The sequence below is a fragment of the Camarhynchus parvulus genome, chromosome Z, assembly GCF_901933205.1.
Source record: "Camarhynchus parvulus chromosome Z, STF_HiC, whole genome shotgun sequence".
Taxonomy (NCBI): Eukaryota; Metazoa; Chordata; class Aves; order Passeriformes; family Thraupidae; genus Camarhynchus; species Camarhynchus parvulus.
In genome coordinates this window covers 15115526-15138998 of record NC_044601.1, presented here as the reverse complement: position 1 = coordinate 15138998, position 23473 = coordinate 15115526, and the positions used below count along the sequence as shown (strand labels likewise).

The 23473-nt window shown below is 42.7% G+C and overlaps 1 protein-coding gene across 8 annotated transcripts in view; it reads right to left on the bottom strand.

The window, feature by feature from the left end:
* ELAVL2 (ELAV like RNA binding protein 2) overlaps positions 1–10678 on the bottom strand; it is a 94799-nt gene extending 84121 nt beyond the window's left edge. For 3 of the 8 annotated variants that reach the window (XM_030969528.1, XM_030969531.1, XM_030969532.1), the window contains exon 1: positions 7971–8013. The gene's annotated coding sequence lies outside the window, so the exon portion shown is untranslated. Of the gene's footprint in view, positions 1–7970; positions 8014–9892; positions 10425–10622 lie in introns of those variants that run through there. The other 5 variants (XM_030969535.1, XM_030969529.1, XM_030969530.1 and 2 more) reach the window with 5 other exon arrangements.
* Positions 10679–23473: the final 12795 nt, after the last annotated feature.

Below are 23473 nucleotides of genomic sequence, written 5' to 3'. Positions count from 1 at the left end.
GACCTCAATTTGGGCTTGAAGCTCAAGGTACAAGCACATAAAAATTAAAAAGTCAAACTCATTAATACACTAATTTCTTCTCTACTGCATGCATGCAGTACAAGCATAGCCTGTTACAAGCAGCATATGGTGTTTTAGAGTTGTGACTTTAGTTTTCCCTCTTTTGGAAACAGAAAGCAGCTTCTAATGCTTATTTGGGTAGAAATGGACCACACCAGGATGTCTGATGAGATTTCTACGTGTTACTAGAGGTAAAAATAATATCCTTAACTACAATTATAGCAGGTACTAGGATCTTAGGATTTAAATTTAAAATATTTAAAAGCTTTTCTTAAATCAACTGCGATATGCAACCAATAAGTGTTCACCTCTAGTGGTGAACTTATGCTTGCGGGATCAAGACTGGAGATGAACAGCAGATACAGAAAATTTAAATAAATCCCAAGATCTTGCTCCGCCTTTAAACTGGGCTGGGTTGATGCATATGAAATTTAATGCTAATGGATAATAAAAATAGAGGCCACAGCATTAATTTTCCAGCATTTCAAGAGGGCAAACAAAATGGATGGCACTGAAACAAAGAGTTCATTACAAAAATGAAATGGAAACAAAGTTAATATGCTACCATTGCTGCAATATATTGCCCATTTCAGTGCAATGGTTACATACACATATGCTCAAAGGAACTTCAGAAATTGAAATCCCCCATTAACAATCTTCTCCTTTGCCAAGACAGATGGCCACAATACTGACTCTTCTGCATCCATCTTCCTTTCTTTATTAAAGGGAAGCACTCTTTACTAGACCAGAGATGTAAGGGACCGACTTCTCCTCCTCCTCCTCCTCCTCCTCACCACTTTGCACACACTTCCCACAAGGTCACCTGGAGCAGTGGTGCAAGGAGCCTTAACTACTTCTGTAGATAAACAAGTACATTTTCACCCCACTAGTTCCATGAACTATCAAAAACTATCTATCTCACCACAGTTCTATGAACTATCAAAAACTCTCTCACCATTCAGCACATCTTTCTCCAAAGATGTGGCTCAAGTCCAGGCACAGCTGTTCCTGCAGCATGTAAGTGATAAGACCGTAATTTCCAGAATGCGTTCAGAAAATAAGTTAATCTAAAGTAAGATTTGGAGAAGTTCTCCACTTTGGTACTGAAACTAAAAATCACATGCCACAAACACAAAACTAGAAGTAGCAAGCTTATAAGGCCAAGTTTGAAGAGTGGGCAGACAAACCCTTGCCCTTTTTCTGCTGTTTAGACATTTAATTCATAAATTTTGACATCCACCACACCAAGTCTAACTCTGGGAATCATTTCTTGGAGGAGTTTTATAGTTATATGATTAACATCAGGTACTACCATAACATACATTAAGGTATTTTAACAGCAAGCTTTCCATAACACTACGTAGAAACAGCCTCTTGTGTTATGAACAGAATTTGGGTAAATTTTATTTCTGTAGAAAAACTAAGTTACAAAATTTTTAGACCTGGAGCTGCTGCGGCCGTGTTACTTGTTATGTTAATTACAAGTCGTTAGAGTTAATAGTTCTCTTTGTATCACTTAACGACCCTAGCCAGGGCAGGGTGATGGCCCTCCTTTTGTATCGGTAAAACCCTGCCCTAAGGCAAAGGTACCGCTCCCAGTCAGGGAGAGAAAAGGACATCAGAATATGCAGATTTTGAGAACCAGTGTACCATGGGACGTATTGAACTTATAAAAAAAACCCCAAAACAACGAGCCAAATATAAGATTGAGAAATTAGAGTGATTCTGGGATGTGAGGAGCAGCGTGCTGGACCTGCAGAGATGTTGGGAGACCTTGGTGCCCCTCGCCCTGACTACAGAAGCTGCCTAAGACCAGGACCTGAAGCCGGGAAGCAGGGAAAAGTGGGAAAACATCGGGGTCCCGCCCAGACGTTCCTGTGAGGACCGGACCCTCCCCGGCTTTGCCCCTCGTGGACAAAGCTGCACATCCTCCTCCTCTGAGCCACGCTGGAAAGAAGACGGAGACTGCAGACCCGTCGAGCTTCCCAATCTTGAGCTCATCACTTTTAATAAAGGCATTAAAAGGAGAAAAGTCTCCTGCCCTGAGTGTTTATTTCATCTTGGACACCAAGGCAGACTGTTCAAATTCCAGTATATTGAGAGACAAGTCTAAGCACAGGACTCTCAGAAGCAGATTTATCCCTACAGAAACTCAGGTACCATGAAGGTGAATATTTGGACTGTATCTACTACTCATTTAGGAATTAGAGACAAAGCCAGCTCAAGAAGCCCATTTCAAATGTTTATTCCCCACGACATGCAGATATAGTCTGAATAACTGCAAAACCCACTGAAACCTCTACCTCATCATGCCAATGCAGCTAGGTGGAAATGGCAGAGTATCTAAACTATCCTCTGACCTGACTCCTCTACCTCCTTCTAAGTAATATTGCATAAATTTTCATCAATATAAATAATAAGCAACAGGCAATTAAAAAAAACAACACAGAAAAGATGGCTCAAACCATCCCTTCTAGTACGCAATTCTATTTCTGAAAAAATACGTAATACCAGCATTGCAAAACACAATCAGCAGGGACACTTCTGGAAGAGAAGTTTAATTTACATTACCTTTCCCATTCCATGTCTGAATCTCCTTCTCTCAATCCTTATAAGAAGAAGTGACTAAGGCATTTGCCTCTAAATACTTATTTGAATTTTCAAGAGAAACTCCGTTCATCCATTCTGTAAAACAAATCCTACTAACTTTTTTTCTGACACCAAGATTTAAGGCACAGAAGAACACCAGCACTCCAGCAATCAAAGGCAGTTTCATTCCATAAAAACACATAAAGCTTATTTAGCTAAATCGAAGTAAGGACTTAGCTAAATAAACTCGTGCAAAGCAGTATGAAAGCAAATGCAGCCAGCAGACCTACAGAAAGGCTGCTCAACACATCACAGTGAATATACCAGGATACCCTGAGCACTCCTTCCTACCTCTGTGTAGGCTGTCTTACAATGTATTTGAATGTTAAAGTGTTCCCTCTTTTGCCAGTACTTAGGTAGTAAGTATTCATAAGGCTGCATATGCACGATTTACAGTACATTATGGCAATTCAGTTATCTTCCATTGTATAATGCTTTCCTTCTATCTCTACTCCACACTCACCTGAAGAAGTAAAGAGTCTTACATCCTTAACACAATCCGTGTTTTACTACCTCAGTATTTTCTAGCTTCTGCATCATTTGGGCAGCCACAGTGGCTTTACGTGGATACACCTGTTCCTTTGCTAACTGCAGCAAATCAAGATACTCATTCTTGCAACATCTTACAGCTTCCTCTAGACTAAGAATCTCTGCAGTTTCTGATCAGCAGCTGGACTATTTGAGCCATCAGCAGTATCACAACTGTGTGAGGGAACGAACAATTGGTATCACCAATGTTTTAGGTGAATTTCAAGACTGCCTAAAATTATTCTTATTCTGATCCTTGGCTGGCATGCTCACACATTTAAACACCTAACTCTCATCCCCACTTTCATCAAGAAACCACAGCTTTTTTCAAACCTTCATTGTATTGGGACTTACTATGACTACCAAAACAAATTAAAACTCCTGTTGCTTAAGTACAGGAGTACCACAAGGCACAGACAGAACAGAAAACAGTGTGACACTAGTTTAATCTCCATCTGGAAAACTTCAAAATTTGTTCCCAAAATTCACAATTTTCAAACATATGTAAGTAAGATCTTCCCATTACAATTTTCCACATTATGTAATTACTGCTCTTAAAATTCCATATATTTTGCCAGCCAAGTCAAATTTAGACTGTGAGCTACTTCAAAATTTTAAGTAAGTTTCTGAGAAAGCATACTTCAGATTTCTGCCATGAGCTGTTTCTCTTTTCCGTAATTTCAAAGCTGAAAACTTGCAGTCCATATAAAAACACTGACTACTAAAGCCAAGTGTTTCAGTGAGGTCATCTTTCCAAGATGTACTTATTGCAGAGCTGCAGGTCAGAAAGTCTGTGTGAAACACATGCTCTTCTTCCAAACACACTGAAGACCAACTAGCAGTTAGATCTCTTAAGACAGATTTTGTTAGATTTAGCAATGCATTTAGCTGTTCCATAAGCATTAGATGCAAGGAGACCCTACAACAAGAAACAATTCTTACTGAGCAAAAGCAGCTTGCTCAGAATTGTCTGAGCTTCAGTGGGAATCATTCAAGAAGCCTACTCAGGTTTTTTAGCTACCAGAGACTCGCAGTATGACTCTCAAAATTTCAATATGGATTAGGCAACAAAACATCTTGCTCTGGCCCACCAGCTGTAGTAGCTAAAACTTACAAATTGTCTTATGCCAGCTTCTCCAGAACTAATCCTTCTAAGTGCATCAAATTAGGTAGATTTTACACAGCCAAGATCAAAAAAATATGTAGCAGCTTCCTTCAGAAATGGAACTACAGATGTCCAAACCCAAAACACCATCAGCTAATTCTGCTGGACAGTGTCATGATTTTTCAGTTGATTTGGGGGCTGTCAGAAAAAGAAATCTGTGCACTAAAGCAACATGCTCACACTTTTCAAATGTTAGCAACAGCTGGTAACACTGACTGTCCTCTGAAGACGCTAGCATCTATTACAGAAGTATTTCAGCAAAAGTGAAGATGGCATTAAAGCAATATTGAAATGTATATTCATCACAAATTAAGCTTATCCATTAGCTCACAATTGGCTTTATTGCTATGAAGAACATCATTGGCCACAAATACAATCAAAAGCCATTACGTTGTAAGACAAAGAGTTTTACCGATAAAAGCAGCATTTCTGCATTGCTGTTACAAGACAGGAGCTTGTGCTTGCATCCTTGCACTATTTTTAACGGCGAAGTCTATATCTGCAGGAGCATTGACTTATTTTACGAAGCACAAGAAAGCTGAACTATTCCTTGGGCTTTTAGAACACAAGATCATATGTCATCTGTTTCCTACCTCGTCCCTAACTAAAGCATGCCTAGCTCTGTCTCTCAAAAATTCTATCTATCTTGGAATTACAAGGACTTTAATAGAACTCAGATTGAGCCTTCATTGTAGGTTGAATATTGTCATCTAGAAACCTGGGATATACTCTGTAAGGTTTTTTGTCTTGTCTTTATTTTTTTTACCTAGATCACCTAGCTCAGTCTTAACTATGCTAGTTCACAATTCTTGGAAACGCAGTAGGTAAATATTTCCCTCCCATTTAAAAACAGCAATTAAAAGGAAACCAGGAAGAAGAATAAAAATCAGTGTCACATTAATATGATAAAGTTGCAATAAATTTACTTGCAGGAATAATACACTAGCATGATTACCTAATAAAAGCAAGATATTTATGTAAATGTAAGCATATTTAAGACATACCCACTGCAAAAAGTAAATCAACTCAAAATCTCTACTGCACATGGAAAAGATCAACCACTCCACCAGAATAAAACCGCATAAAATGAAGACACCAATTGCTGAAGCAGAAATATCAGTGTGGGTACAAGAAGAAAACATTTGAAAGGAGCATTAAAGATGTGCTTCATCAGATTTGAATACATCTAATAAAATTCCTTAGTAGTTTCAAGGTCATTAGTATGTGTCTGTAGTTACAAATCCTCAATAATATATCACAGTAAAAACTTCAAATATCTAGGTTTCTCTCCAATTAAGTAATATTTCATTGTACACCACGTATATAGAATTGCCAATTTTATATTTGCAAACAAAATTATTTATGCATAATTGCTAGAAACGAGGTTCAAAGTCCACTGCTAGAACTATCACCCCTAATATAACATTTCTGAAAGGTCAGAGAAAAGAGATGAAAAAATCTGAATGTAACTTCAGGATTCAGAATTCATGGAACTAGAAAAGGAAAACTGAAGCTAAAACTAATACCACTGTGCTTCCTCAACCAAATGTCCCCACATAGTGGAACACCTCCTAGGCCCCCCCAGTTTAAAATAAAAAAATTTCCATCAAAATAAAAACAAAATCAAATGGCAAGGAGTTTTTCAGCACAAAATATCGGGAATTTATTACTTTTCAAGAAAATACACACATCCTGAAATACTCAATTCATTAGGTGCTACAACTTCATCCGCTATCACTTGTAAGAACACAAGACACTAACGTCCTAAGTACTACTAAACTTTATCAACCAAGGCTGTCTTCAAAACTTAAAAAATATGGCAACACCTTTTAGTCTCAGAGACTTCAACTGAATAAACTACCATCAAAGACTATTTTATAAACACAAATTTTCTTGTGTGTTTTGCATGGTTTCTGGATTTTTTTTCAATAACTATCAGCTTTCCCGTTCTAACAAGTAACACCTGAATTTAAACAGATGCTACCGAGGGGGTAACGAGCTAAAATGGGACCGATCTGCCTGGCTGCTCCGAGAGTTCTCGCCATCGGCGTTACGCAGTTGAAGCAAAATAACTCACTCTCCACGCACTCAAGGCAAGAATGGGAATTTTTTCCTGCGGCAGGGCAACCTGAAAAGGCAGGCAATACACCGAACCTGGTAATGCTCCGTGCAAAAAGCAGAGACGACGGGGTGACGACCCCTCAGCCTGACCAAGCTCGGACGCGCCGCGCCGGTGCGACACTTGACTCCTCAGTGCGACGTAAACCCCGACATAAAACAAGCATTTGCGCCGGGCACCCTCCCATCCCATCCCCCCACGCCCGGCTCCCCTCTCCAGCGCCGGAACTCCCCAGCCCAGCAGGGCCCACTCGCACGGCGGGGCCCTCCGCACCGCCGAGCCCGGGGCGCGGAAGGCCGGCACCAGGCAGCACTGCGTGCTCCGCCGCGCCTTTTCCATCGGAGGGAGCGCTGCCGCCGGCCACGCAGCTCCCCCCGGCCCCGCCCGCGGGCGCGGCTCGGTCCCCCTGCACTCGCAGGTGCGGCGGGCAGCCCTGCGGCCCCTCCGCAGCCAGGCACAGCCCCGCGCCCTCCACCCGCGGCCCTCTGCCGCCCCACGGCTCTGCCGCGCCGCAGGGCGCGCTCAGGAGGCGGCAGATGCACTACGGTGAACATAATGGACATAAGCGCTGCGGTTAGAGCAAAGTCAGACGCGAACAAGGCGGAAAGGAGGGTGCAGCTTGCGGGGAGAATGAGAGCGACGCTCGAGTGGTAGGGCCACGCTAGAGAAAGGTGGGGTTAAAGTCAGAGATGCTGCTGATTAAACAAAGGGTTTATTGAACAATGTTATGTCCGGGGGACTAGTGTTTAAGCACCTAATTATAATCACACTAAAAAAAAAAAAGGAGGGGGGGAGGAAAGTAAATAGTCAGAAAAGCCCGAAGGTTAAAGCAAAAAGCGATTAAACTCATCTAGTACGGGACAGGGGAAAGGGGATGAAGTAACCGTTCGCAGAAAAAAAAACCAAAAAACTGCTGTCCACAACTGTCAAGAAACCCCTCTTAACCTAACACCGCCAGTATCTTGGAGTTTGGAACCCAGACCGCAACAAGCCGGTGCTGGCAGAAAGCCACCAGTCACTTACAGTAGTAGGGGACGGTGAAGGTCTCCGCACACGCCTTGATTTACCTTTACCCTTTGTTGGGGGGTACCCTGGCCATGCGCCGGCGGCCCGTAGCCCAGGCCGCCCCGCCTTCCCGCCGTGCTCCCCGCGCGGGCTACAGCCCCGCTCCGGCTCCAGCTCTCCTCCACTCCTCCTCCAGGGCGAATCCAGCGTCCCAGCGCGCCTCTGCCAAGACCGCATGGCTCCCCGTAAGCCCCATCTCCGTTCCCAGCCCCTCGACCCGCCCTTCTTTCAACAGCCCGGGACCGGCAGTCCGTCTGCTCGCTGTCTCTTGCAGGAGCGGCGAGTTTCGCGGAGCCCGGTTACCGCTGCTGCCGTCCGAGGCTGGCAGCAGAATGGGGAAAAGGCGTCGGCTACCCGAGGGAGCGGCGCAGCACCCCGCCTCACCTGATAGCTCTGGCGCTCCCACCACCTCACCGTCCCCCACTCGTCCTGCCGCCGAGAGAAAGGACTACCTCCCTGACGGGCAGATAAAGGCCCCCACAGCCCGCCCCCGCGGCCGCCGCCTGAGTGACGCTGCCGGCGGCCACTCAAGAAGCCCGCGCCCACGGGGCCGCGCCCCCGGGCAATGCGGGCACTTGGCGGAGCCAAGGCCGGGCGGGCCCTACTCCGCTACTGCTGCCGGGCGCCTTGGGGCGGCGGGGAGAGCCTAGCAGCGGAGTCTGCTGATCAGGATGGGGCGGGAGCTTGCCTTCCCCGTCCCCAGTAGGGTCAGAGGCAAGATACCTACAGTGCTTGCCCATCTCCCTAAGGCTCCCCGTCTTTTCCTAAAAAGTGTCGAGCCCCGGACGCTCCACGCTGCCTCCTCTGCGGAAACGGCTCGGTGGGGCGAACGAGCCCCTAAGCCGCCCGCCCCAAGGGGTGCAGCGGCAGCGAGCGCTCCGTGACCTACGACGGGCATTAGCCACTCTGACAGCGCCGTCCCGCTTCGTGCATCGCCCGGCAGGGAGGGGACCCCTCCTCGCCCTCCGCAAGGTTCGGCTGCCAAGCACCGCGGCTGCACTCCTGCGGGCGGCTCGTTCCGCGCCGGTAGCGCTCCAGCGAGCGCCCAAAGGGCTGTCAGTGCTGGCGAAGGGAGGTCCCGTTCCCGCGGGAGTGCACGTCCCCCGCCCTCCCAGAGCTCCAAAGACTCGTCAAAATACGCCGCCTCACCGCCGGTTCTTGAAAACTACTTGACGTATAACTATCCATTTGCCTCGCTCATACAGACATCACATTAGTTATTTTCGTATGTGAAATAGACGGGTACGGTGTAGCGTGCTGGCAGCAGCATAAATTAAACAACAATGGCAGGGCTGTTTGCCGGTAGCACAAGCTGCAGCGCCAGCGTTTACTATCGCCGCCTTCTCCTCCTGCCCAGACCCTCCCACCGCCGCAGGGACGAAGTGCGAGAGGACGGGGGACGCGCCCGAGGATGGGACGCCCCGTCCGTCCCTTTGCCCGGAGCCTCGCTGGGATTCCTGCCGCGGCTGCCGGACGCAAACTTTCCTCGCGCACACCGGCGACCGCTGTCCGCGTCCCCGCCGCCCCGCTAGGACCACGGACAGAGATCGGGGCCGCCCGGCCCACGCTGCCCATGCACCGCCGCGCAGTGCCCCGACGCCCGGAACAAAGGGACGCGTCCCCTCCCGCGGCGGGTTATTCATCCCCACGAAAAGACACGGGCCCGCCCCGCCCGACGGCAATAGACTTCTCTCCGGGAAAGCCCGGCGGCTCTCCTCAGCCCGCCGCCCGCCCTCCGCTCCCGCTGACAATGCTGCCGACCGCGTCTTTGTGCGCCGTGGCACGCAGTCGCCTCCCAGCCCCGCAGGAAGCAAAAAAAAAAAAAAAAAAGTCGTGCGGCTAATGCAGTTAGGCGCGGAGAGCCTTATCCCGGCTAATCTGAAAATGCGAGTTTATCTCTTCAAAGTGATACCGTCTCCCTTGACCAGCGCGGTGCGGGTCCGTCCCCTCGGATACTGCCCGCAAGGAGACGTATCCGGAGCTGAACGGGCGCGGTAACGCCGGGAACTTTCCGGCTGGGCCAGCCCAGGTAGGGATGCGCATGCCATCCTGCGTGGGCGCGGTGCGGTCCCCCAGTTTCAGCGGCTGCCCTCCCCACGCTGCAAACACTTTAAGCAACTCAGCTAGGCGGGCATGCTGCCATAGCCACGAACAGCCTCACTCAGCGCCGTCGGCACGAACCGTGTCAATACGGAACAAACACAGCAGGTGATCAGCATAATTCTACAAGGCATGCATCTCTGGAGTGGGTCGCGTAGACCCTATAAGACACGTACAATAACAGAAAGAATCAAGCCATAACTTACCTTCCAGTCCTCGGATTAAAAAAAAAAAAAAAAAAAAAAAAAGTAACGGCGCAGTTCTCCCGATCAGGAGTAAGAGGCAGATGAATAGTTCTCTCAAGACAACAGACAAGAGCTAAATTGCTGACAGTTATAAAAGGAAGCAAATAAAAACTAAAACAAGACCAAAAAAAAAATCCTTTCCCTCCCCCACCCCCAACAGTCCAACACTAAGGGGGAAAATCAAAAATTAAAAAGAAATTAGAAAATTAAAAAATTAAAACGGGAGAACTCAAAAGTGGGAGAGTCACAGGACGACCCTCCTTTCGCAAGCCAATGGAACAAAACGAGGGGAAAGAGAAATGAAGGAACAAAGAAAAGAAGGATGGAAGAGCGATTTTAAAGACGCTCTCTCTCTCTCCCTTCCTCCCTGCTGGTCACTTCCTAGCGGCTCGCCACCCGAGCCAACTGCAGCATCGCTGAGTGCGCGGGGGGTGGGGGGAGGGGGGGAACGACGCCGTGCGGTGCCGCGCCGTGCCTCGCAGGGAGGCGGACCGCTCCGCAGATTTATAGCAGCCCCGCCGCCCGGCTCCTGCCCGCCGCCGCGCCGGGGTGCGTGCGTCTGCGCGCCGCGCCCGGCAGCGCGGCCGCGGGGACGCGGCGGGGGGCGTGTGTCCGTCCAGAGGCGGCCGCGTCCCGTCCCGCGTCCGTCCGTCCGCGCCCGCCCCCCGCCAGGCAGCCGCCCCACGCCTACCCCGGCGCCACGCGCGGCAGCGTCCCCGCACCCCGGCGCAACGCAGGCTGCTGGCGGCGCCGCGCGCCCACATTGGCCCGGCCGCCGCCCACTCGCCCCGCCCCCCGGCGAGGCGGCGGCCGCCCATTGGCCGCGCGGGCCGCCACTCCGGCAGGGCGCATGGCGCCGCGCTTCAGCGTGCGCTGCGCCGCGCCGCGCGGGGCCGCCTCCGCGCTCGCGGGCGGGCCCGGTCCCGAGGCGGGCCCGGCGCGGCCCCGGCGAGGCGCTGCGGCCGCCCCGCGCCGCTCCCAGCGCGGGCCGCGAGGCGCCGGGCGCTGCTCCGGTGGCGCGGCCGCCGCTGCTGCTGCTCCGTCAGCCGCGTGGGCGCGGCGCGGGGCGGTGCATCACGGCACGCCCGGCCGTGCCACCATTCCTTATCAAGAGGTGCCGCCGAGAAGGCGGCATCTTTTTTGTGGTTGTTGTTGTTGGTTGGTTTTGTGTTATTTGTCCGCTTGTTTTTGTTTGGCCTTTTTGGTTTTGTCCCTTTTTTTTTTCCCTTATGCCCCCACTCCATCCGGTTCTGGCTGCTTGTGTGCCAAGTTATTACCGGCCAGGGACTGCTCTAGTCCTTCTGGGAGTGGATACATTAATGAGTGTTAAATAATAATATGCTAATAATTCTTCTAACAAACATTCTGGAAGGAAGTGGCGGAAGGAAGGAAGTGGCAGAAGGAAGGAAGGAAGGATGGAAGGAAGGAAGGAAGGAAGGAAGCGGCGGAGGGAAGTGGCAGAAGGAGCTTTTATTCATGATGTAGTCAGTTCTGTCTTGCAGAACAAACATGTTTGCAAAGAAAAGAGCTGTTGTACAGAAGAAACAATCCTGCGCGGTATTCTGAAGTGTGCCTTTTACTCTCCATACTGTTTGACCTTCACTGCCCTTGATCATTTCTTTTTAGAATCAGAAGTGCTTCCTAGTGGTTTTTCTTCTGTAACACAAGTGTGTGTCATGTATTTTCAATAGCAAAGCACTTACACCCTGCAGAAAGCAAATGCTTATTTAGACTATTCTGGCATTTGCGTGTAGCAAGGCACAAAAATAGAGGCATGTGATTTCAAATACAGACACAGCGTTTCAATGAGAGTGTCCCAGTGTGCTTATAAATGATATACAATGAATTGTGTATCATCTGTTTCTTATGATCTCCCTATCATACTACTATGACAACACCTGAGAGTTATACAGGGACTGATTTTACATTTTACATAATTAGTTCTACGCTTAATGCAGCCGATGTTTTTCTAGAACACACAGTCTGATCATTAACAGTGTATCACCAAGTTTTTAAATCAGCAGCATTCCAAAAAGGTGAATAACTCCCTGGTGGAACAAGAAGCAAACTACTGGCTCCGAGGACCGAATAAGGAGTGGGGTGGGGGCGCCAGCTTTCTCAAAGCTGTTTATACAGAGGTCCGACATGAGGTGATGTCCATTCACACACAGTTTGTGGATGTATGTATAAATTGTGCTCTTAGCACTGTAAGTATCCAGAAAAGTCTACACATTTTCAGCTTGTGTCTGAGGCTCAGACTTGTTTAATTACGGCAAATTTTACCCAAATTTTATGGCAACTTGAAACAGCCAAACTGCTTCTGAAAGTCTCCTAATGATATTAGAATTAAGCTGCTCAGGTTGTTTATTCTATAGAAGCATTTATCAGCCAGCAAGTATTATATATATATATATATTTCTGAAATAAATTGCTGTAAGTATTGTTTGTTCTATCAGGTAGAAAACATCTATAAAAACTGTGCACAATGTTTCTGTCTTCAGAATTACTAGATTTATTTGTTTATTACTTTTTTGCTTCATGTGTTTAAGCAAAAAAAGTGTTCTTTAGGAGAACATCGTTAATGTATAAAAAGAGAGAAAGGAAGAAAATTTTTAAAAAATTATTTAGATGATTTCTTTAGCAGTCTGATGCATTCACTCAATACCCCCAAACATGTCAGGCCCTTCCCTCCCCCACCCCCACTCCCCCCCCCCCAATTTTAAAACAGTATAATACGTATCTGGTTTTAGAACTTAAGAAACTCTGTTTAAAGTGGATGCCAAAATGCAAAATGTATGCTGTTAGAAACCAGAAGACTGTCTTCCTGAACTTTTAGGAAATTAAAGAACTCCACTCTCAGCAGCTTCCCTGTCAGGTCTGATATTCAGAACTCCTGATTCCATCTTCGCCCCCCAACGCTCCTCACCCAAAAGGAACAACCTTCCAGCTACAATTAGTGACCAGCTTTTCGAGACAAAACCCAAACTTTATGCATTTTCTTTTGAGGCTTATTATGTCTACCAGTAATGTACTCACATCTGTCATACACAGTACTCACATCTGTCAATACACAGTGCTAAAGTGAAATTAGGCAGAAAATAGCTGTTTTAGCAAATTGCATTGTCATCGGCCTTTCTCATCTCTGATGTGTATTCAGAGGGTCTTGATTCCAGCAATGTCAGAAGGAAAGCTAAATTCTCCATTCTCCCTGGAAAAACACTTTCCTGTGAAGTTTCCCTTTGCTTAAGTAATATGTCTGAAAAGAAGTCTTTATGATTAGCAGTAGCTGGCTGTCTGGACATAGCCTTTAGGTAAAACGTGTATGGGTTATTAAATAGGCGTTGGACATGGAAGGAGAGAAGTAGGAGGAGGGAAGAGCTGGTTGTTCAGGCGTACTGAACCCTGTTGAATCCTCCGGCTGGAACTGAGTGGTCAGGGAATGTCAGTAAAAGCAGCAAATTGCGCTGGAAGAAAAATGTTTGCCGGCTAGTACAGAGGGGAATTTTTAATTTTTTTTTTTTAATGAAAGTGAAAAAATAAGAAATAAAGCAAGCGAAGAAGCGGCTGCTGCGCAGGGGTGGCGGGCAGGGCAGCGAACCGTGCGGCCCCGCCTCAGCACCACGGACAGCGGCGCGGCCCCGTCGCGTCGGCGGAAGGGCCGCCCCGGGGAAGGGGAACGTGCCCTCCCTGCCCTCAGGAAAGCGCCTCGATATGTACGTGATATCAGGACGTGTGGGCTTGGCACTCCCTCTCCAGCACTTCGGACAAATGGTTCTTGGCTCGTGGTGTTCGGGTGCCGTCATGTGAATGGGTGCGTGTGTTGTGCCTATGTGTTACTGAACCCCCGGGACTCTGCCGGTTCTTTTCCTAGGGGTAACCTATGTTTGTTCCCATTCCTTTCACAAACAAACGGTGACACGCATGAGGGTCTCAGACCAAGTCTTGACACACACACTTCCCGGGACAAAACATACCTGCATGTCCTTCAGTATGGGTGTGGGATTGTTCTACCTACTCCTTTTCTGAGCCTCTCTTCGGTCATGAGATGCAGACATTGTGCTAAACTACAGCAATATGAACACTGCAACTGAGGCTACTATATAATTTTCTATTCTATTACACAGCAATGTCTGAATTTTAATAAAAACTATTGTCAAAAAGAAGTTAGCATTTAAGTGGGAAAAGGAAAGGGGGATGTTTCACTTTTTTTTTTTTTAAATTGAGACTAAAAAGGTATCTCCACAAAAGGTAACCACAACTCCTCAGATTTTCTACAGACAACTGTGAAGCCTTTGTCTGGAAAAAAAGTAATACCTGAAAGAAGTTGTCTATTTACCTAAACTATTATATATTTACTTGTTTCCTACTGCGACCAGGAAAAGGCAGATTGCTGCTGCACCACAGCCGAGGTAGTTTCTTTTATTGAGGATTTGTATTTCCAGCAGTGTGAAATGCACATCTAATTGTAAAATAAGACTGTGTCACCTGCCAGTCAGTTGCTGCCATCAACCTCTTTTGTGCTTGGATCAAATTACTGCACAACAGAGAAAGTGACAGCATCAGGGCACAGTGACAAAGCTGTAGTTTGCACGGAAAGAAGACCAAGGCCCAGAGAGACACTGCAGCTACAGAAACAGCTGTCTTATCAGCACACTGCAGAGATAGAGATGGCTCAAGAGGTCCTCAACAGATAATGACTTGAATAGCTTTGCAATGCACCAAACTTCATGCTTGATAAGACAAGCCCAGTGTAAAGAGCAGCAGAGATTGAGCTCTATTCTATTTTATCTGTGCTGTAAATTAAGAAATTGAAATTCAGGTGGCACAGCAGCCAGCATGTTGCTGATAATCCAGTGAAGTAAACTGTCATTAGGATCTTTTCAGCAAAGAGAAATAGGTTTCTCTTACTTGATGCTGCTTTAATAAAAACACCCTAAAAAATCCCCATCCCCATTTGCTGTCCCAGCAGTACCTGAACTGGGGTGGGGGCTCCTTGTCTGTTCCAGTGTTGTGACATTGAGTCCCAGAACAAACCATCCATTTGGCTGTCAAGTTCTATACAAAGGACAAAACACTTCCACTTTGAAACTGCAGCAGCTTATTTTCAATTCCCCATTTCCTCTGTGGGAGAAGGAACTGCACTGTGATTTTTGATACACAACAGTCAAGCTCACATGAAAGTATACAAGCTTAATTCTCTAGCAGACAATACAAGCATGTGTTTGTGAGCCCAGCTAAACAAAAATTAATTGCTGCTGTGAAAAGAATCTGTAATGACCTTTGGAATTACTCACTTGAAAAAATATGAGCCATAGTACACTCACTAATATATTCTATAAGAGAAAAAATCTTGTTTCAAACTGTGGTTTTAGTTTGATTAAAATATTATCAGATTAAAATATTATAGCTCCACTTTTTTCCAGCAGAAATACTTACTTTAGACTGAGTTTGGTTTACCTTTGATCTGTGTTTTTTGGAAAAAAAGCTTTGTAGAAAATGCAATTTAAAGGAATATAACTGGAATATAAGGTCACAGAGCATTATTTTCTAAAGAAGGGTTTGCTACATGCACCTAATTCCTTGTGATTGGTTCTTGAAGAGCCAGAGTAACTGTATAGGCTTGTAAACCATTAAGTTACCTAATTTTAGCCACTAAAGCTACCTTTCCATCTTCTTCAAATAATAAATTAAGACAAGATTAACTAGTCCTTAATGAAACACCAGGTACTTAAGCCAAGAGAAACCCAAACCTGAACAGAAACCTAAAGATTTACCACTCAGACTTGTTAAATGGAGGGCACAGAGGCGAGACTACTTCTATCCTCTGATAATCTAATTACATGTATTTGGCCTTAGCCTGTCACTTAACATATCTGATAGCATGAGCTATCAGTTAGAAGGACCCTGAAGATGAGTAATTTATTTCATATATTAAAACAGTAAGCTTTCTCAGAGCCAAGAGGAAAGCAGAATCAGGGGAGAAGGGACCCATCTTTGGCACATGCACTTTGTTAGATACACCTTTTTGCTGGTCCCTGAGATCTGGTGGGTTTTCTAATGATGTGAATAATGAGATGTGAGAAAGTGTGTGATGTGAGAAAGCATAAGGCACATGTGGATAAGGTCAAACCTGTTCAGCAACTTAGGTCCACTGTGCAGTTTCAGCACATGCAAACTACTGCCAAGTGGCTGTCCCTGAGTCAAAAACACACTTAGTTTTTGAGATGCACTTTAGAGTTCACAAGAAGGCAGGTTGTTTTGATAAAATTCACAAGCCAGAGAACTCAACTATAACAATTTGCCCTTGTGCCTTCTAATTTGTGGGGAATACATAAACAGAGCCTGAAGTGATTGATACCCTTGCCAACAAAACCTGTGTAAATGTGAGGAGAAATAACCTGGGTCAAAGAGACAATGAAAAGCAAGAATACAATCAATATTTTTAATGCTGCTTTTTATCCCAAAATAACAAGTTCTTTTTAAGTTCTCCAGTGAATAATCCCAAATACTGTCAATTCAGTTAGATTAGACTTCCACCATAACAATAAGTTTCTCCAAGAGAAAGATATATGTTTATAAAGTAATTGTAATGACCATATCCTCTCGTGGTATTAAAGCTACAGGAATATTGACTTAAAAGATGGATTTAACTTTTTTTCAAGAGCCTGTGTCTGTTTTCATTTGTTGAGGTGGAAAGCACGTATTACTCAAAGATAGCTTTTTTAGTATGCCAGCATATTTCCTGCTGACAGCACAGTGAAGCAATATAGTGAAAGTTGCTGCCATTATTTTACTGAAAAAGTCCTTGTAAATTCCAAAGTGTTTGTATAATATGTGATTAGATCATTTTCAAATAATCAGATCACACAGGTAATAGATGGAAATTTTTTGACCTTGTAAAGCAAGTACTTAAATATATTTCATGTAATTGTAAGTATCAACTTCAATTTTTTGTTTTATTCAATTAAAAGAATGTGACTCCAGCTAGTGATAATGATTCAGTAAAGGTACACATTGTGTTCTGTGCTAACATATAAGGGCAGGTTTTCAGAAAGTGTGTGAAACTAGCTTATCTTCCTCTTTCTCCAAATAAAGTTCATCTTTTTATAACACACACCTGCTATGATTGTCAGCATGCTCTTGAGAAGGGAATATTAAAAATACTTTTCTCATAGCAATATGTTAAAGGCAGTTATCTCTTTTTTATGTGTACTCCATGCTTGCCATGTAACTTTACAGTTTTTCATACTTTTCCTTTACATTCATATGTTACAAGTTACAATTTTTTAATAAAGAAGTGGCTTAAGATTCAAAAGATGTGGAATTTGCCAAGAAACCAAATCACACTTTCAAAAAGGACTTCCCTTATGTTGCTTATATCATCAATATCTTTCTTTGAACTATCAAGCTTAAAAGTATCTAAATAACTACTTTTTATTCTTTTTTATATCAGAATTACTCAATTGTGGATGACACAATGGTCTTTCACTGGTGCTGGCTTAGCTTTCTTGTCTTTAAGTGCTGGAGGTTTTGTTTCTTCTGTTATACAACTCAGTTTTTCCATCAGAAGTACTATGCATAGCTCCGTACTACTTTGATTCTGCTGGAGGTGAGTCATCAGCAAATCCAAATCATAAATGATTGTGTAGCTTTTAATATCTAAAAGATTATTCAAACAAATAGTAGCATACTGCACTGTGTTGTAACTTAGTGGAACAAAATATGTCACAAAACTACAGCAAATTATTCTGATGTTTTCATGGACATACATCTCTCCTGAAAGCTCTTCTCTGGGTTTGGTCATTAGGTAATAAATATATGCCCTGCAGAACAGACATAGCAGAAGGTGCTATATTTCTTATTATTTTAGCAGAGATTTGGGAAAAAGAGAGAGTAATGGATCTTATTTCTGCTTCTTAGTTAGAAAGAAGCCTCCAAAATTAAGGCACTTTTAAACTGTAGTAGTAAAGAATACTACTACAGCAGCATTTTAAAATTCTTAAAATACTTAAGAATTTTAAAATTCTTAAAATACTACTAAAGTAGTATTTTAAGAATAGTAAAGTACTCAATCATATTACTTAAGCAAGTTGCTGAGGTTCAAAGTTAGGTATAAAGTTTATTTTCCCTCAGAGAATAAGATTTTTGTATCATTTACCACCACCAAAATGACTACAGTTCTAAATACTGTTTTTCCCCTTTTGTCATTTAAAATCTGTTGAATGTCTGAGAAAAAAACCCCAAATCACATAAAACACTCAAAACATTAAAACCACAGAAAAAAAAACCAAAAAACACCACCAAAAAACCACACCAAACAGAAATGGATCTCATGAGCTAAAAAAACCTGTTAAGTACTAGCCAAGTTCTCTACACATTTTTCTCCTGCTGTCAGTAAGCACTGAAACCAAGCAAATACAAGTCTGATGAGCAAAACTATTTGCATTCTAGCATTTTTTTCAGACAAATTCAAGGACTCATTGTTGGTTTCATTTTGGTTTTGATCTTCCAGAGCTCTAATTTCAAAGTGCCTTTCAGCATTTGGCTATTGATTTTCAATTTGCTTTTATTTGGTCCACATGAGACATGGTAATCCAGAATTAAGCTAGATACAACCTGCATTCGGAAAAATCATGCATCTTTTCATAATTCCAATTTGGCTACTTAAAATGGTGAAACAGTAACTTATTGATTACTTTGGGCAAGAAAAAAACGTGCATCAGGCACATAAATACACACCCACCAAATTCGTCCTGGACAAGAAGGAAAAAAATTCTACACTTTAGGCATCATTATCAGACATAATCAATGATACTAAAGATTCACCTGTAAACTGCAGAATGTGAAACTACAATGAAGAATCTGCTTTTTATGTTCAAATAGCAAAATACTAAAGGTGATTAACGACCAGGATTAAATTTTCATGGTCTAGTAATGGTTCCTAATGATGGGAACTGGCTTGAAACAGTATTTTCATGATAGCATGATTTCCATAATATTTCCCCCTATCATGTCTATGTTATTTTCTTCATCCCTTACAAAAAATGGAAGATACATTGTGAGACTAAAAGCTGATGTAGATCATGTGATACTTAACACAAAACTGATAATAGTCATGTTATGGGTCAAGAAGCTGTAAAGTCTCTTTTTGCTACTCAAATTTGCTTTGCAAACTTAAGATTAGCCTGCCTCCTTCAACTCACCTTTAACCACTTTTAAGGGGAACTTAACTTTTTTGTTTGTTTGTTTTTGGGGTTTTTTTGGGTTTTGCTTGTGGGTTTTGTTGTTGTTGGTTTTGTTGTTGTTTGATTGGGTTTTTTTACTTTGGGGACAGAAAGAAAAAAGGAAATAAGTATTACAGAATGACTGGATATTGCTTTATCATTATGGAACCTATTGCTCTTCCCAAAGATATGAGATCAACATTTCCAATCTGCATGAAAGAGGATGTAAGCAACAAATGCAATTAAGCCACAATTATTAAAAATGCTGTAAAAAGCCTTTCTATCCACCTCCTTTTTCATCTTTTCCCCTGCATGGAAAATCTTGAAATGGACAGGATTTATACCAGATGTATTCTACCTACATATAATCAGTGCTCCTAGCTGCTGCACTAAGACAAAAGGAAAATATCAAGTTGCACTCCAATTATTTTATTTTTTTTTGCTATAGTTCCTCCTTAATCCTTTTAAAGCATCCCTGTAACTGTCAATGAGCATATTCAGAGCCAGAATAAAATAATTGAATTGTGAAACTTACATCCATCTTCTCACTTTCTAACAGTCAGATATGTAGCATTTATTTGCCTTCAAACAGGATGTTATTAGTTCTCCCAGTCTTTGTTTTATGTATTCAGATCCCCATGTTTCTTTAGCATGCTCAAACAGGCTAATATATTTTTGGGTTTTTTCTATTTTAACTGGGTGTTTGAGGTCCTAACAGCCTACTATGCAAATGAGCATCGTGGGCCGTGCAGATAGACTGTGTAATATGATGTTCAGACAGTCACTTATTCTGCAGTCTTTTCTGCTTGGAATAACTGCATTTTCCATGAAAGACTGAGACAGCTGAGACAGAGGGATCAACTATTTATTACTTGTACCTGTGTAGAATCACCATAGTTTCTACAGAGTATGTGTTAAGATATATAGTGTATACATATCTTAAGAAAATCAATATTTAATTGCATGCTTTGGTGAAGATGGTTTACTGAAGAACTGTAAATGAAGCCCATTTCCACAACATGGGATAAAGTCATAAGCATTAAAAAGTTTCTCATTAGAGCCTGTTCTACAGTAACACCACCTAGTTTGCCATAAATTGGTGTTAAATTGTGGCAATGCTATACCACCCAGTGCCTGGAAGGTGTAGGCAGAAAACAAGCAACAGTAAGTGAGAGAAAACAGGTATTAAAAGATAAGAAAAGGAGTCAAGAAAGTATTTTAGGCTGTAGTTATTCAAATTGGGAAAGACTGCCTTTTTAATACACAAGAAAGAAGGAAACAGAGACTCTGGATATAAAAGGAGACACATAGCAAATTGAAAAAAAAAAAAAAAGAACCATTACCCCATTTAAGCTTGGGAGAGGAGGTGAGGAAGCAACAAATTAATCCAGAATATATCCTTTTCACTCTCCAAAACCAGCATTTTCTCCTAGAACTTAATGCTTCCACAGGGATGCTCTTCTTGCATCTCCACAGCACATTAAGAATAATTGAACAGCTGCTGTTTGGAGACATCATCTCTATCATCTCTATCATCTCTCTTCAGTCCACAAGGCTATGTCTTTTGTCATTCTTGATAAGACTGACACAAGGAAAAACAGGGTTATTAAAAACTACAGAGCTGGGTTTAGTCTTTATATAATTGTTGCATCTCCCAGCTCTGATTGTAAAGTGCTGATTCAGCCATAGCCCAGTACTGTCTTGATTAGTCCAATGCTTTTGGATAGAAAGAAAAGTTAACTACAGAATTTTTGGCTTTTTTTATTTTTCTTTAAAAACCAAGTTACAGCTCCAGAAGATGTTTGTATAGACTAAATGAGTGGACAGAATGTGTTCTTCTTTGCCTTTAGTTTTGTTGCTCTTGTGGAAAATGGCTTTCTTGATTTTCATTTGGGTAAGGTGTAGGGGTAGTGATGTAGAGCTGTAACACTGTGGAAACTTCAACATATAGTTTGCTCTCCTTGTTATGGTAATCTTACTGAAATAAATGGAAATTTTTATAGCAGGTGGAGTCAAACATGTAGAACAATTCTCATCTATTTAACTGCAAAGAATTTCTGTTTTTTAACACATGTACCTTATACATGTATCATTTTGCCTGAGTTAATTTTTGTACTGTATGTAAGAGCTGCTCTCAAATGGACTGGCAATGTACATCAAATGTACCACCTTCTTAATGCTGCAGTTTCATATGAGAAATAAATATTATTGTTGCTTTAGGAAGTGCTTTAGTAATCATAAGAAAATTGCCCTAATGTAAAATGTAATAAAGCTGGTTTTAAATTGTTAGAGTAGCAACAGTTATTTTCATTAATTATTCTGGCACTATATACCATGGAACATCTCTTTTATTCTTACTGTACTGCCTTTAGGTTACAGAGGAAAGAAGAATTCCTTCTAGTCTTACATTGTTTAACTCCTATTATACCAAGAATTTTCAGTTAGGCTTTTTCATCTTTTCTTCTTTGGTTTCAATATTATTATTTAGAGTAGACTTTCATTTCCTCTGTTTTGTTTTTTTTTTTTTTCCAATTCACAGAACTCTGCAAAAAATACCTGAGAATAAAGATGCTATATTTTATAATAAACCTTCCTTCTTAAAATACCCAGTCAATTTATATTCATAGCCTTTAAGTACGGAGGCAATATCTTCACAATTTCTTATAACATCATGGATAATTTATTAGTGTTTAGTGCTTCTGTAAGAATGTTTTGTACTTCTGCAAATTTTGGTTCCAAATTAAACAAGGAAATCACATCGGAAGCAGACAATGCGGGGATAAGATCAAATATCCACCACTGAGAAAACAAAAACCTGAAAAACAATAAAAAAAAAAAAACCAATACAAATTACAGTTGTTTTCCATCCTATTGAGGTAATCCTAACATGCAAAATTGTAGTCTTCAATTAATTATGAAATATTCTGCTTTTGAACAGAAAGCATATGTTTTCAATACCTTCCACATTAATTTGGCTAAAAATGCTTACTCTGAATGGTAACATAACAAGAAGGAAACATAAGCAAGTATTAAAAGAAGATCCCTAAATACTTCTTCAGCTGCAAAGTATAAGAGCACTTTGCTACTAGAAGTATGTAGTGTGGCCAGCTTGCAAAGACGACACTGAAGTACCATTTGCCATTGTGAAAATGCACTGTCTGCAAAGAGTATAGTGTTTGATCAGAGTGATGTGGCAGAATGCACATTGTTACACTGCAAAACCACTACTGCAGAAACACATCTTGAACAGTTTAGGAAGTAGATATGCAATTAAGCTACCTTAGGAAAGGTAATAAATTTAGAACTAGATGTAGTGCTTTGTTTAATAAACAATTTATAAAAAGAATTAATACAATATTCTCTACAATCTACAACCTCCTGCTCCTTTTTTCATTAAGTGTAGGACATTTTGCAAATACAAATTTGAATTACCAGCAATTGGAAAACTAAGTCCTAAATACACTTTTAGTTTTATTTAATAAAAATGCATATTAAGTAAAAGAGGATAAAGAGCAAAGAAAAACACTTAAAACATGAAGACAGGATTCACAGATCAGGATTTCCTGACCCACGTTATTCTGTGCTGAGCTCTGATTTTTAGGCAGTGGTGATATGATGAAACATTTCTTGATAATGAATGACAGGTAGGTGTTAGCTCTGATAAACTCTTACATTAGCTGCTTTTAAGATCAGTCACCTATTCTTTATTTGCCTTATGGATAGGACTGATCTCAGTGTCACTGTTTCTCTTTCAGCAACCCATTTCATTTTCCTGCACAAGGAAATACACTGCTGCAGCATCTGGAATCCTCCTACCAGAGCATGAGGAAGGGAGGAAAACAGCTCAGGTCGAACAAAATTTGTCCTTAAACAACAGAAATGCAGACAAATGTAGATGCAGTATCAAACCTTTGGGGGAAGTAAATAATGTTTTCATTTGAAAGCAGTTTTCAAAATGAAATGCACCTCTGCTATCACTCAGTCAGTGTTTGAATATGTAGGTTTATAAAACCCATTCCGGGTCTGCATGTGAGAGGGGCACAATGATCCTTCCAGAGCAGACCTCACTTTTGTGGCTCCTGGATTAGATGGGAAGCTTGACCTGGTTCTAAGACACTCTAGCTGGAGATGAAAATACCCCAGAACTGCTGGCCATACTGCACACAGCTGCTTGGGATTGAAAGGGAAAGCTCTGTTCCCGGCAGTCTGCTGCCTGGGCTCTGGGATTGTACCTTCTGCCTTTTGGTCTCAAGGAGGTGTGGATTACCCTGCTGATGCTAACAAGGCACTGTGAGTTTAGAAGACTTCATGAGTTTAG